Here is a 15033-nt window from a genome sequence, read left to right on the forward strand (position 1 = left end):
CAAGTACCACTGTAGAACAACATTGGTTTGTCCTTTAGCCCTTGCCTCAGGAAGCTTAGGTTATTGAATTACACCCATCACAGTGCTCCTGAGGCATTCCCATTCCTCTGTGTTTATCTTTAACCTCGTTTCTGTGTTCTGCTACCCAAACCAGTTAATCACCTTTATAGCACAGCGGGTAGGGCATTCGCCTTACAAGCGGCCAACATGGCCGACCCGAGTTCGATTCCTCCGCCCCTCTCGGAGAGCCCGGCAAGCTACCGAGAGTATTCGATATGCCAGACACAGTAACAACAAAGTCTCCAATGGAGACGTTACTGGGCCCGCTCGAGCAAATCGACGATCAACGGGAGGGCCTTTACCTTTATCCCCAAATCAGACCGCGTAACTTGTAAGGTCAGATTCTTCTAAGGATTTTGAATTCTGTATTTGTAAATGAAATATCACTTTTCTTCTTCCCTTATGTCCTTGGCATACTTTACTTCAGAGCAATGTCCTTTATGTATAGACACAGGAAAACAGTTGATGCTATGCTTTTGTAACTTGGGATTTATTTGACTCTGAACAATATTTACTCCTGGGCATCTGTCATATGTACTTGATTTAAGCCTCAGTTGCCCTTAGTTCCTAGCACCCCCAAAAAGAAGGGATTGGATGAACCCAAGGCAAGCGGTAAGCTACCCTGGCATCAAAACAGGACAGGCCAAGTGCCATAACACTTATAAGTTAAGAGCACAGTCATGGACAAATTCTGTCATGACCCAAAGAGAAGGGACTGAACAAGGACCCTGCAGGGATTAGGAAGGACTAATCTGGCCTGAAAACTGTGGTCTGGGATCTATTGCGAGATGTCCCCAGGAGAGTCACCCTATAAGATTAATATATCTCTTACTGTGTCCATACAAAATGACTAGAAAAATTAAGAAGTAAATCTAAGATGATTGCTTATGGACTAAGGAAAGGAGAAGTATGTACTTAGATGAAATTCTTCCCTTGAGCGGATCTCTTAGCAGGAGGAGATCTTTGTTTTAGAAGAGCTTCCCAAAAGGAAGAGCTTTACATACATTGATCTACTATCTGATCTAGGTCTAGTTACTACCACCCAATGCAGGGAGACTGGGCTCTAAACTAAGGAGAGAGGGAACACGGAGAGATGAGCATGGGGAACAGGAGGAATACTGGAATGGGTGAGACTGGAAATAGGCAGAGGAAGATGAGATTGAAATAAACTGCAACTGATCACCAATCAGCCTGGCTCTTCTGTTTTCTTCTTCATGTGTCTGTTGGTGGTGGCAGCAGGGAAGTGCCTCATGGCCATGGAACGCACGTGGTAGGAGAGAGTCTGTGCCAACACTTACTTATTTTTTGAATACACAAACCACCAGGTGTGAACCCCAAAATAAAAATAAAATAGAGCACTATATTAAACATTGGCAGTCTCCTGCCCCCGCGCCTGACTGTTCCTCGCGGGGGCCCCTTGGAGGGGAGCGGGTTGAGCTTTCCTCCCCGCCCCGACCAGGGCTCCAGCAGCCGAAGACCTCCAGGACCAGCCAACACCATGCTGAGACCACTCTCCGCACACATGAAGGTACTGGCAGAGGGACAAATCCACACGGGTTCCGGGGCCGAGATCTCCAAGCCTACTCGGATTGGAGTTGAGCATCCTCCACCCAGATCCTCCAAATTCCAGTAGGCGGGGGTCACACCCACCACTTGACCCCCTGGCGCCGTGTAATCCCATCAGCGGCCAAGACTCAGAGACTATAAAATCCAACTCCCGGAACCGCGCGGACATCTTATCAGGACATCTTTTTTTATGACATCTTATTATCTCATTCCTACTTTGGACAAACTTGCAGGCTATCGAATGTAGCCTGCCCACAGGGCAGAGTCTGGCAAACTCCCCGTGGCGTACCAAATATGCCAAATACCAGTAACAATGATGGGTCTCATTCTCCTAAAGAGCCTTGAATATAATCTCAGGGCTAGGATGAAAGAGACGTTACTGGGGCCTGCTCGAGGCAATCAACGAATAACAGGAAGATGAAATGAAAAAAAAATGAAATATTAAACATTATTTTTCATCACTTGAAAGATAATAAAAGATCCTATGTACGATATCAATATGTAAGATAAACATGTTTAAAGCAAAATAAAAAGGATCCTTTTAGCCTTGCTCTAGCTTTGTTCTATTGTTCACCCCATTACAGTGCCAGGAAATGACAAGTCGTAAATGTTTCAAATTCCTCTTGTAAGAGAGAGACATGTAGGGATGGAGCGATAGCACAGCGGGTAGGGCATTTGATTTGCATGTGGCTGACTAGGGTTCGATTCCCAGCATCCCATATGGTCCCCCGAGCACTTCCAGGAGTAATTCCTGAGTGCATGAGCCAGGAGTAACCCCTGTGCATGGCCGGGTGTGACCCAAAAAGCAAAAAAAAAAAAAATTAAAAGAGAGAGATATATAAATCAATAACTCAAAGTTTTAAAAATACTTGTCCTTCACCTCTGATTTTTTTTGGTTATTTTTTTCACTCCTGGTAAAAAGGTTACTCCTGGCTCTTCACTCAGTAATTACTCCTGGCGGTGCTCGGCGGACTACATGGGATGCTGGGAAACGAACCTGGGTCGGCCGCGAGCAAGGCAAACGCCCTCCCTGCTGTGCTATCGCTCCAGCCACTCACCTCTGATTTTGGAAATGTCACTGAGGACATTTTTTGCATGTACTACTTACAACAAAGCACAAGTATTCCATTAAAGGTAACAAAAAGAATAAGACAGAGATACAGGGAGAGCCTGAAGTGGGAGAGGGAAGGGCATGTAAGGAAAGGGGTTTATTCATCTGAATCAAGTCATGATCGAGTAGCACTGAAAACTAGGGCATAGTATACTCTTCTTTGTTCAGTGTCATGGTAGTTTCTCCATGGGGTGGTCGAATACACCTTTTGCACAACCACTGTGAGTCCTGTAATAAGGTAAAAAAAAATTCATTGTTCTTAGAGCTCTTTGAGGGCAGGGACATGCCCATTGGTGCTCAAGGAACCATACACCTGGTGCCAAGGATTGAACCCAGGACTCCCTCATACAAAGCATTAGTTTCAGCCCTCACCACCCAATTGAATCATTTTCGTTTTGTTTCAGAGCCAAACCTGGCAGTGTTTAAGAGCTTATTCCTGGCTCTGTGCTCAGGAAACACTCCAGGCGGGACTCAGGGGACCATATGGGTTGCCAACATTTGAATCCATGTTGGCCATGTGAGAGGCGAGTGCACTACCTGCTATACTATCTCTCTAACCTATGAAGCCCTTTTTAATTCATTTTTTACTTTTATTTGAAGTTCCAGGGATCAAATCCATACAAAGCAAGCACCCGATTGCTAAGCCACATCCCTGGAAAAACATAGCAGGGGCCGAGCATACCAGGAATTGACTATAGAACTCTTAATTATTCCTTTCTCTTTTTTTTAAATGTAGGAGTACTGCTATTTGTTAATTATTTCTTGAGTCGCTTCCCATTCCCTTTTGTTGTTGTTTCCGTAACTGGGGTCACAAACAATTGGTTGTGATGTTCCAACATTTTAGTTGTTGAGCTTGTCAGGGGTCACATGCTTTAGTTGTGAAACTTGCACATTTGATTTCTGTGTACCAGAAATCTCATACTTTTTGTGGTGCTGGGGATTCCAAACTCCTAAGCCACTGAAGTGAGATCACACTTGGAATATGGTGTGGTGCCAGGGTTCAAACTGCAAGATTGATGCTCTACCACTGAGGTATCCCTTGGCCTTTTTTCTTTCCTTTTTATTTTATTTTATTTTATTTTTTTGTAGGAGTACTGCTATTTATTCAGCCACTGATTAGCTGATTGAATTGTGCATGAACTCCACCTTACTTTTTTTTCCATTTTTTATAATTTTATTTATTGAATCACCGTGAGAGCAGTTACAAAGCTTTTGGGTCTAAGTCTCAGTCATACAATGAAACACCCGTACCTTCACCAGTGCCCATTCTCCACCACCAAAAATCCCAGTATACCCCCATCCCACACCCTCCCCCTGCCTGTGGGGCAGATGATTTCCACATTATTCTCTCTCTACTTTGATCACATTCACTAGTTCGACACCATACCCACCATTATTTGAGATTTTACCCCAACACTCAGATCTGCTGAAAAGGCAACAATAGACAATTTGTGTTCTATTGCTGGTTATGAATAACATATGATGTCGTGTGGCTGCAGTAGGGCCATGTGGTTTTGAAATTCCGAAATTTTAACACTTAAATCTGGAGGGATTTCTGCCAAAAGCCACTGGGTTTAGAGATCTGCTCCTGAGTCTCTGGGATCATGGCCGTTGAGCAGCTTGATGAGGAGCCAGAGAGGCCGTTCGTGCGCGATGACTTGGGGTCTCGTTGGGGTGGGGAGGACAGGCCCGGCTCCCCACCCCCCATCCCGTGAGGCCCAACAAGTTTCGTCACTTCGGGCCCAAGCCTGACTGTCCAATGGCCTCTGGAGGATGACAGCCACCAAGTCGCCAAGAGGGAGCAGGCGGAGGGACAGCACCCATTCCCCTCTGGGGTGACCCGGCGACAGTAACCTACTGCGGGGTCCGGACACATTTCTGCCAAAAGCCGCTGGGTTTCGAGACTTGTTTCTGAGTCTCTGGGATCAAGGCCGTTGAGCAGCTTGATGAGGAGCCAGAGAGGCCATTCGTGGGCGATGACTTGGGGTTTTCTTTTGGCTTTTTAGTTGCTGGGCCTTAAAACACTTTATTTACTTGTATTTGTAATACCAGGAATTAAACTCAGTACATGCAGAGCCTCACGCATCCAAGACCACTGAGCTATATCCCCAACCCTTGAAAGTCTTTTTTAAAAATAACTTACTTGTGTGGGAAGGTAGGTTCAATCCCTTGCACTAGAGAGTAAAGGTAAAGGTAAAGGTAAAGGCCCTCCCGTTGATCGTCGATTTGCTCAAGCGGGCCCAGTAACGTCTCCATTGGAGACTTTGTTGTTACTGTGTCTGGCATATCACAGCAGTAGGGCGTTCGCCTTACATGCGGCCAACATGGCCGACCCGAGTTCGATTCCTCCGCCCCTCTCGGAGAGCCCGGCAAGCTACCGAGAGTATTCGATATGCACTAGAGAGTACCCAGAATTATTCTGGAAATGACCCCCAAGCACAGAGCCGGGGAGTAACCCCTGAACACTGTCAGGTGTGCTCCTCCTCATACAAATAAAACTAAATATATTAGTATAGTTGAGGTAATCTGGTTAATGCTAATTCTTTTGATTTACAAAGTTATTGTACCCTCATCACCACTAAAGTGCCAAGACCTTTCACCACAGTCCTTATGTCACCTTCAGTCCTCTTCCTTTCTAGAATCCCAACCCTTGTTAGCCTCACTTTGTTGTCAAAGTCTAAGGGTTTGTTTTAGAAGTAGGGAGTCATGTAGGGGCCACCTTTAGCAATGAATTGTAGGAAGCAGTAAAAAAAATTACTCTGATACCAACCTTTTGGCCAGACCAAAAGCAAGAAGACTTGACCCTCTTTGGAGATGATTTACTAGGAATTGAGGCCTGATAAGGCTTTGAATCATGCCAAACCCAAGGGATATCCTCAGGAAAGGAAAACTTTCAGCAGGAACAATTGGCCCTGGTGATAATGGGGGGGGGGGGGGGAACCAACAAACATTTAAAGTCCTCTTCCTTGACAAAGCCCTAAAGAAGTATTCTTGGCTACATAGAAAGTCCGCAAGCCTGGGCAGTTTGGGAAAAACCCATAAAAACCAACAGAAGGGTTGGAGCGATAGTACAGCACGTAGGGCACTTGCCCTGAACATGGTCAACCCTGGTTTGATCCCCAGCATCCTATATGGTCCTCTGAGTACCGCCAGGAGTAATTTCTGAGTGCAGAGCCAATAACCCTTTCGCATCATGGTGTGACCCCAAAAAGCCAAAAAAAAACCCAGAGATAGATCAAGAGATAATAGAGATTAAGACCTTACATGTGGCTGATCCCCAGTTTGATCCCCAGTACCACATATGGCTGTCCAAGCACCACCAAGAGTGATTCCTGAACACTGCAGCATATGACTCAATCTCCCTCACCCTGCCGCTATAAAACAATACCTAACATTGAAAAATCAAACTGGTATGAAAGAGATAGCACAGAGGTAGTAGAAAAACTAAGGAGCTTGCCTTGAATTCCCTGGTTCAATCCCTGGCACCATATAGACCCCTAAACACTGCCAGGTGTGGCCCCAAAACCTAAATAAATTAAAAGCAAGCAAAGCACATTACAATTCTGTCACCCAGATCCAAACTTTGAATGTATAATTACTTTCTTTTACTTTATAGAATTCTCTCACCCTTCATTCTTATTTCCTAAACTTAATAAATACTGTGTGGCACACATGCCTTACATGTGATCAACCTGGGTTCAATCTCTAGCACCACATATTGTCTGCTAAGCCCTGTAAGGCGTTAACCATTACCAAAGGAGCCAGTAATAAGCCCTGAATACAGTTGGAAAAAAATAAATTAATTTAAAAAAACTTTATTAGTGAAAAACCATGAGGTACAGTTGTAGACTTAAAAATTTTTGTGCTTCAAAAGTAAGATCAAAATGGATTTATGACCTCAACATCAGACCAGAATCCATAATGTTTATTGAAGACAAAGTCGGCAAAACTCTCCATGATATTGAAGCTAATGGTATCTTCAAAGATGTCACGCCACTGGCCGAGCAAGTGAAAACAGAGCTAGACAAATGGGACTATCTTAAACTAAGAAGCTTCTGCACCTCAAAAGAAACAGTGACCAAAATACAAAGACAGCCTAGAGAATGGGAAAGGATATTCACCAAGTACACATCCGACAAGGGGTTGATATCAAGGATATACAAGGTACTGGTTAAACTCCACAAGAAGAAATCACCCAACCCCATCAAAAATTGGGGTGACGAAATGAACAGAAACTTTCGCAAAGAAGAAATTCGAATGGCAAAAAGGCACATGAGAAAATGCTCTACATCACTAACCATCAGAGAGATGCAGATCAAAACCACAATGAGATATCATTTCACACCACAGAGACTGGCCCACATCCACAAGAACAAAAGCAACTGGTGATGGCGTGGATGTGGCGAGAAAGGGACCCTCCTTCACTGCTGGTGGGAATGCCGGCTGGTCCAACCCTTTTGGAAAACAGTATGGACTACTCTCAAAAAATTAGAATTTGATCTGCCATTTGACCCAGCAATACCACTCCTGGGAATATATCCCAGAGAGGCAAAAAGGTATAGTCGAAGTGATATCTGCAATTGTTTGTTCATTGCAGCACTCTTTATAATAGCCAGAATCTGGAAAAAACCTGAGTGCCCAAGAACAGATGACTGGTTAAAGAAACTTTGGTACATTTACACAATGGAGCACTATGTAGCTGTTAGAAAAGATGAAGTTATGAAATTTACATACAAGTGGTACTACATGGAAAGTATCATGTTAAGCGAAATGAGTCAGAAAGAGCGGGATAGACACAGAAAGATTGCATTCATCTGGGGAACATAAAGCAACAAAAAGGGAGATTAACACCCAGGAATGGCTGAGATTAGTACCAGGAATTTTGCTCCATGAATGGAAGGCCAGCCACACGTTCTAGGTGAAAAGAAGCTCAGATAGAGAAGAGAGCACCAAATGAAGGGTGTTGTGAGGACCCTCCCAGGGTGGGAGAAGCATGCTAAAAGTAGTCTATAGACCAAACATGATTGCCACTCAAAGCCTATCTTGCAAAACACAGTACCCAAAAGAAGAGAGAGAGAACAAGGGGGAATACCCTGCCACAGAGGCAGGATGGGACGGGGGGGATGGGGGGTGGGGGGGGATGCTGGGACCCGTGGTGATGGATGATGGGCACTGGTGGAGGGATGGGCATTTGATCATTGTATAACTGAAACCCAAGCACAAAATTTGTAAGCCTATAACTGTACCTCATGGTGTTTCACTAATAAAAAAAGAAAAAATAAATTAAAAAAATTAAAAAAAATTTTTGTGCTTGGGTTTCAATTATACAATGATCAAATACCCATCCCTCCACCAGTGCCCATTTTCCACCACCACGGGTCCCAGTATCCCTCCCACCCCCAATCCCCTCCCCATCCCACCCTACCTCTGTGGCAGGGCATTCTCTTTTGTTCTCGCTCTCCTTTTGGATGTTGTGGTTTGCAAAAGAGGCATTGAGTGGCAATCATGTTTGGTCTATAGTCTATTTCAGCATGCTTCTCCCATCCTGGGAGGATCCTCTCAATGCCCTTTATTTGGTTATCCCTTCTCTATCTGAGCTCCCTTTTCCCCTAGCATGTGTGGCTGGCCTCCAAGCCATGGAGCAAACCTCCTGGTACTAATCTCGGCCACTTTTGGGTGTTAGTCTCCCATTTTGTTACTTTATGTTCCCCAGATGAATGCAATCTTTCTGTGTCTATCCCTCTCTTTCTGACTCATTTCGCTTAACATGATACTTTCCATGTAGTATCACTTGCATGTAAATTTCATGACTTTATGTTTTCTAACAGCTATATAGTACTCCATTGTGTAGATGTACCAAGTTTCTTTACCAGTCATCTGTTCTTGGGCACTCAGGTTTTTTCCACTTGTATGTAAATTTCATGACTTCATCTTTTCTAACAGCTATATAGTACTCTATTGTGTAGCTGTACCAAGTTTCTTTACCAGTCATGTGTTCTTGGGCACTCAGGTTTTTTCCAGATTCTGGCTATTGTAAAGAGTGCTGCAATGAACAAACAAGTGCAGATGTCACTTTGACTATACTTTTTTGCCTCTCCGGGGTATATTCCCAGGAGTGGTATTGCCGGGTCAAATGGGAGCTCAATTTCTAATTTTTTGAGGATCGTCCATAGTGTTTTCCAAAAGGGCTGAACCAGTCGACATTCCCACCAGCAGTGAAGGAGGGTCCCTTTCTCGCCACGTCCACACCAAACAGGTTGCTTTTGTTCTTTTGGATGTGGGTCAGTCTCTGTGGTGTGAAATGATATCTCAGTGTTGTTTTGATCTGTATCTCCCTGGCAATTAATGATGCAGAGCATTTTCTCATGTGCCTTTTAGCCGTTCAGATTTCCTCTTTGAGAAAGTTTCTGCTCATTTCGTCGCCCAGTTTTTGATGGGGTTGGGTGTTTTCTTCTTGTGGAGTTCAACCAGTACTTTGTATATCCTTGATATCAACCCCTTGTTGGATGTGTATTGGGTGAATATCCTTTCCCATTCTGTAGACTGTCTTTGTATTTTGGTCACTGTTTCTTTTTTTTTTAATGTAGGAGTATTGCTATTTATTCAGCCACCGATTAACTGAATTGTGCATGAACTCCACCATACTTTTATTTTCATTTTTTTATAATTTTATTTATTGAATCACCATAAGAACAGTTACAAAGCTTTTGGGTCTAAGTCTCGGTCATACCATGAAACACCTGTACCTTCACCAGTGCCCATTCTCCACCCCCAACAACCCCAGTATACCCCCTTCCCACACCCTCCCCCTACCTTTGGGGCAGATGATTTCCACATTACTCTCCTCTACTTTGATCACATTCAATATTTTGACACCAGACCCACCATTATTATTTGAGATTTTACCCCAACACTCAGATCTACTGAAAAGGCAACAGTAGAAAATTTGTTTTCTATTGCTGGTTATGAATAACATATGATGTTGCATGGCTGCATTAGTGTCTGCACGATTTTGAAATTCTGAAATTTTAACACTTATATCTGGAGGGATTTCTGCCAAAACCTGCTGGGTTCCGAGATTTGCTCTTGAGTCTCCGGGATCATGGCCATTAAGCAGCTTGATCAGGAGCCAGAGAGGCCATTCGTGGGCGATGACTTGGGGTCTCGTTGGAGTGGGGAGAACAGGACCGGCTCCACACCCATCCCGTGAGGCTCAACATGTCTCGTCACTGCGGGCCCAAGCCTGACTGTCCAATGGCTCCTGGAGGATGACGGCCACCGAGCCCAAGGGGGAGCAGGCGGAGGGACAACACCCTTTCCCTCCTGGGGTGGCCCAGCGACAGTAACCTACTGTGGGATCCAGACATATTTCTGCCAAAAGCCACTGGGTTTCAAGATTTGTTTCTGAGTCTCTGGGATCATGGCCATTAATCAGCTTGATCAGGAGCCAGGGGCCGTTTGTGGGCGATGACTTGGTGTCTCGTTGGGATGGGGAGGAAAGGACCGGCTCCACCCCCATCCAATGATGCCCTGCGTGTCTCGTCACTGTGGGCCCAAACCTGTCCAGTGGCCTCTGGAGGATGGTGGCCACTGGGCCGCCAGGGGGAACAGGCCAAGGCACGAAACCTATTCCCACCTGGGTTGACCCAGCACCGGTAACCTACTGCAGGGACTAGACGCATTTCTGCCAAAAGCTGCTGCAGATTCGTTTCTGAGATTTGTTTCTGTGTCTCTGGGATCGTGACCATTAAGCAGTTCAATCAGGAACCAGAGAGGCCATGCCTCCAATTATATAGCTGAGCCGGAGGTGGTTTGTGGGTGTGTTTCCCACATACCTAACTTTTGGCTATTTACTTTCTTGGTAAACTTTGCCCCAAGTTTTTGGGGTCTGGCCAAAAGCACAGCAGCAATTTTGTGGTATCTGGAAGTCTGAAGGTGCCATCAGGCTGCTGATGCACTCACCTCACAGGCACAGATTGACCTGCTGGTGGCACCATATCCCCGGGTAACTGTTTCTTTTGAGGTGCAGAAGCTTCTTAGTTTTTAAGATAGTCCCATTTGTCTATCTGTTTTCACTTGCTCGGCCAGTGGCGTGACATCTTTGAAGATACCATTAGCTTCAATGTCATGGAGGGTTTTGTCAACTTTGTCTTCAATGTACCTTATGGATTCCCCCCAAGCATATGATCATCTAATCTTTGATAAGGGGGGGGCAAGAAAAGTGAAGTGGAGCAAGGAAAGTCTCTTTAACAAATTGTGCTGGTAAAACTGGACGGCTACATGCAAAAAAGTGGGCTCAGATCTCTGCCCAACACCATGTACAAAAGTAAGATCAAAATAGAATGAAGACCTCAACATCAGACCAAAAATAAACTAATTTTAAAAATTTAAAAAAATTTTATCAGTGAAACACCATGAGGTACAGCTGTAGACTTACAAATTTTTATGCTTGGGTTTCAGTTATATAATGATCGAGTACCCACCCTCCACCAGTGCCCATTCTCCACCACCAATGATCCCAGTATCCCTCCCATCCCCCCATTCCCCCCATCCCACCATACCTCTGCGTCAGGACATTCCCTTTTATTCTCTCTCCTTTTGGGTGCTGTGGTTTGCAAAAGAGGCATTGAGTGGCAATCATGTTCGTCTATAGTCTACTTTCAGCATGCATCTCCCATCCTGAGAGGATCCTCCCAACACCCTTTACTTGGTGCTCCCTTCTCTATTAAAATTTTTTTTAAAATTAGAAAATACAGTTGGGTCAGGCAGCCAAACAAACAAAATGTATTTTACTATCTTTTCTTTCTTTTTTTTTTTTTGCTTTTTTCGGTCACACCCCACGATGCTCAGGCATTACTCCTGGCTTTTCGTTCAGGAATTACTCCTGGCGGTGCTCAGGGGACCATATTGGATGCTGGGAATCGAACCTGGGTCGGCCGCGTGCAATGCAAATGCCCTACATGCTGTACTATCACTCCAGCCCCTTTGATATATTTTCAGCCCCTTTGATATATTTTCTTATCCTGAAATGTTTTGTTGTATTTTGTTTTGGGGCCATACTCAGTGGTGTTCAAGGGCAATACCTGGCTCTTGCTCACAGTGACCCCTGGAAGGGCTAGGGAATCATACGCTACATATGGCGTCAAATCAGAGTTAGGTGCATAAAAGGCATGCACTTTATCTTCTGTACTATCATTCCAGCCCTAAACCTGTCTCTATTTTCACTTGTCTCAAAAATTCCTCCCTCAGCAACTATGTTGTTAGGAAGTGTGAGAGAAACAGAATGTGAGGGAAAGTGCACAGGAAATGCATACAAATCATCATATTTTACTGGGTTTTTCTTATATTTTGATTTTGGGCCCCTCCTGGTGGTTCTCAGGATTCTATTCCCAGCTCCTTGATCAGGGAGTTGCTTGATGATCAGAGGTTGCTCCTGATTGTTCTTGGGAAACAAGGTGGTGCCAGGGATAGAACCTGGGCCTCCTGCATGCAAAGCATACTCTCAAACCCACTGTACTATCTCTCCTCTCCCTTTCTGATTTTTTTCTTTTTTAATCTAATCTAATTTTTCCAGAATAATTTTTCTGGCGCCGTGTAATCCCATCAACGGCCAAGACTCAGAGACTATAAAATCCAGCTCCCGGAACCGCGCGGACATCTTATCAGGACATCTTTTTATGATATCTTATTATCTCATTCCTACTTTGGAAAAACTTGCAGGCTATCGAATATAGCCTGCCCACAGGGCAGAGTCTGGCAAACTCCCCGTGGCGTACCCAATATGCCAAATACCAGTAACAATGATGGGTCTCATTCTCCTAAAGAGCCTTGAATATAATCTCAGGGCTAGGATGAAAGAGACGTTACTGGGGCCTGCTCGAGGCAATCGACGAATAACAGGATGATGAATGAATGAATGAATGAGTAGAATTTGTGTACTTTGAGGCCAGAGTGCCTGAGTTTGAGGCCCCGCTTTTCTCTTTACTAAGTTATATCACTTTTCGGTATTTTATTTATAAACTGGTGATGATTATAAGGACTACCTTATAGAGTTATTAGGATTAATAGAATAATTTCACAGACAACAGAACCCGACAAGTCACATATAAGCATTCAATAGTCTGATTAGGCCTTGAGAGCTTCATTCAAAAGAAATACTGGGCTTTAAGGTCCCTGAAGATTCTATGATTTCACACTTGCAGTGAGAGGAAACCATAGATAGCTAGAGTTGTAGCTTGGTGGCAGAGCATTTGCTTGCTTGTGTGAGGCCCTGAGTTTGATACCCAGCACCAAAAAATAGAGAAGGAACTGGAGAGGTAGTACAGTGGATAGGGTGCTTGGTCTGCACACAGCCAACCCAGGTTCGATCCCTGGCAATCCATATGGTCCCCTGAACCCTCCTGGAGTGATCCCTGAGCACAGAATGAGGACAAAGCCCTGAGTATGGCCAGGTGTGACCCCTCTCAAGAATAGGGGAAGGAAGAAAGGAGAAAATGCATTGAGAACAGGGGTCTGAGGTCAGTCACTAAATAGCCCAACCTCATGGTGTCATATATTACTCTGATGGGCTTCCTCAGTGCCAGACCACAGAGACAGACTATGGCAGGTCTTTCAATCTACTCTGCCTCGTGAGACCCCACGTTGGGGTCCTTTTATGGGTGGGGGCACACCAGGAGGTGCTCAGGAGACCATGTAAAAGCCATGTACTGAACCCAGGCCTCCAGTGTGCAAAGCATGTGCTTGTTGCATAGATCTATATCACTATATCTATATAGTGTTTGGAGTGGACCCTTGGAACTAACTAGAAGACTGGGACAGAGATGTGGCATGGCTTCTGTTCAAATTTTTAATAAAACAGTTTGGGGGGCCCACACAGGCAGTACTCAGCATACTCCTAGATCTATGCTCAGGAATCACTCCTGGTGGGGATCAGCAAACCACATGTGAAGTAGGGGATCAAACTCAACCTGGCTGTGTGTGTAAGGCAAACACCATACCCCTGTAATATTGCTCCAGACCCCTGCTGTTCAAATTAAGCTTGTCTTGGAGCTGGAGCTATAGTACAGTGGATAGGGATTGCAGGGAAATAAGATAGATTCAATTCCTGCATCCCATATGGTTCTCTGAACCCACCAAGAATGATCCCTGAGCACAGAGCCAGGAGTAAGCCCTGAGCACCACTGGGTGTGGCCCCCAAACAAAACAAAAAAATTTAACTTATATTGGGCCGGGGTGATCTAGGGTCAACTGTACCTCTAAGGGGTCCTAATGAAGGGCCACAGTGATAGTACAGCCAGGTAAGGCACTTGCCTTGCATGCGATCAACCGGGATTAGAAGCCTAACCAGCTCAAAAATCGTTAAGCATTTAGGTATGAAGAGGCTCCAACTTTTCATATCGCCAGCAAAAAAAAGTACCATTTTACAGGGCAGCTAACTGAAGTTTATTTTCTTTTTGTTGAGCTCAGTGGGGACTGTACCTAGGGCCTTACATACGCAAGGGACACAGTGCTTCACTGCACAGCTACATCCCAGTCCCTGTCCCAACTCCCTTATCCACATGAAACCATTAATTAGCTCCAGCTCCAGCTCCCATTTTCGGACTAGTACTCACTTTAACCTGTACCATCCAAAAGGTTGCCATGCCAATCCCGATTGGCATGGACGCACAACGCCCCTTTTCGTCTGCGGAGTGGGGCACACCCAGTGATGCTCAGGGATCACTCCTGACTGGGCTCAGGATCATATGGGGTGCCAGGAATGAACTCGGATCATCCCCATACAAAGCAAGTGCCTTATCCACTATATTAGCTCTCCAGAAACACCACCCCCTTTTCAAAGCTCTTGAACTTTCCACAGAAAAAGACCACCTACAACTCACCCCTTGAAACAAGTATTCCGTCTCTTCATTACAGTGGGAATATGAGCTAGTCCCCTAGGGCCATTCGGGACAGTCTGTCCTCCACTGCTACTACAGACATTCTGTGGAGTGTCCCTCTCCTTTAAATAAACTCACTGGGTATTCAGAGCGTTGATAAATTCTTCTGCGCTTTGCCCCAAGAGCCGGGCTCTTGTCCCAACGCTTCTGGGGCATTGAGATGTGAGGACAGGATCAAAAGGGGTTTTTGTCTGGCTGTGACTCCCTTCCATCCTCTGGGTTTCGCTTTCCCAGGGGACCGCAATACCGGAAAAAACCAGCAAACACAACAGCCGGATAACTCCATCTCAGCCTAAACCACCCAGGTGGTCTCGATTATTCTCTTTCTTCCGTGACTATCGGTGTAACCTGCCGTTTGCC

The sequence above is a fragment of the Sorex fumeus genome, unplaced genomic scaffold (genome assembly GCF_029834395.1).
Source record: "Sorex fumeus unplaced genomic scaffold, SorFum_2.1 ptg000073l, whole genome shotgun sequence".
NCBI lineage: Eukaryota > Metazoa > Chordata > Mammalia > Eulipotyphla > Soricidae > Sorex > Sorex fumeus.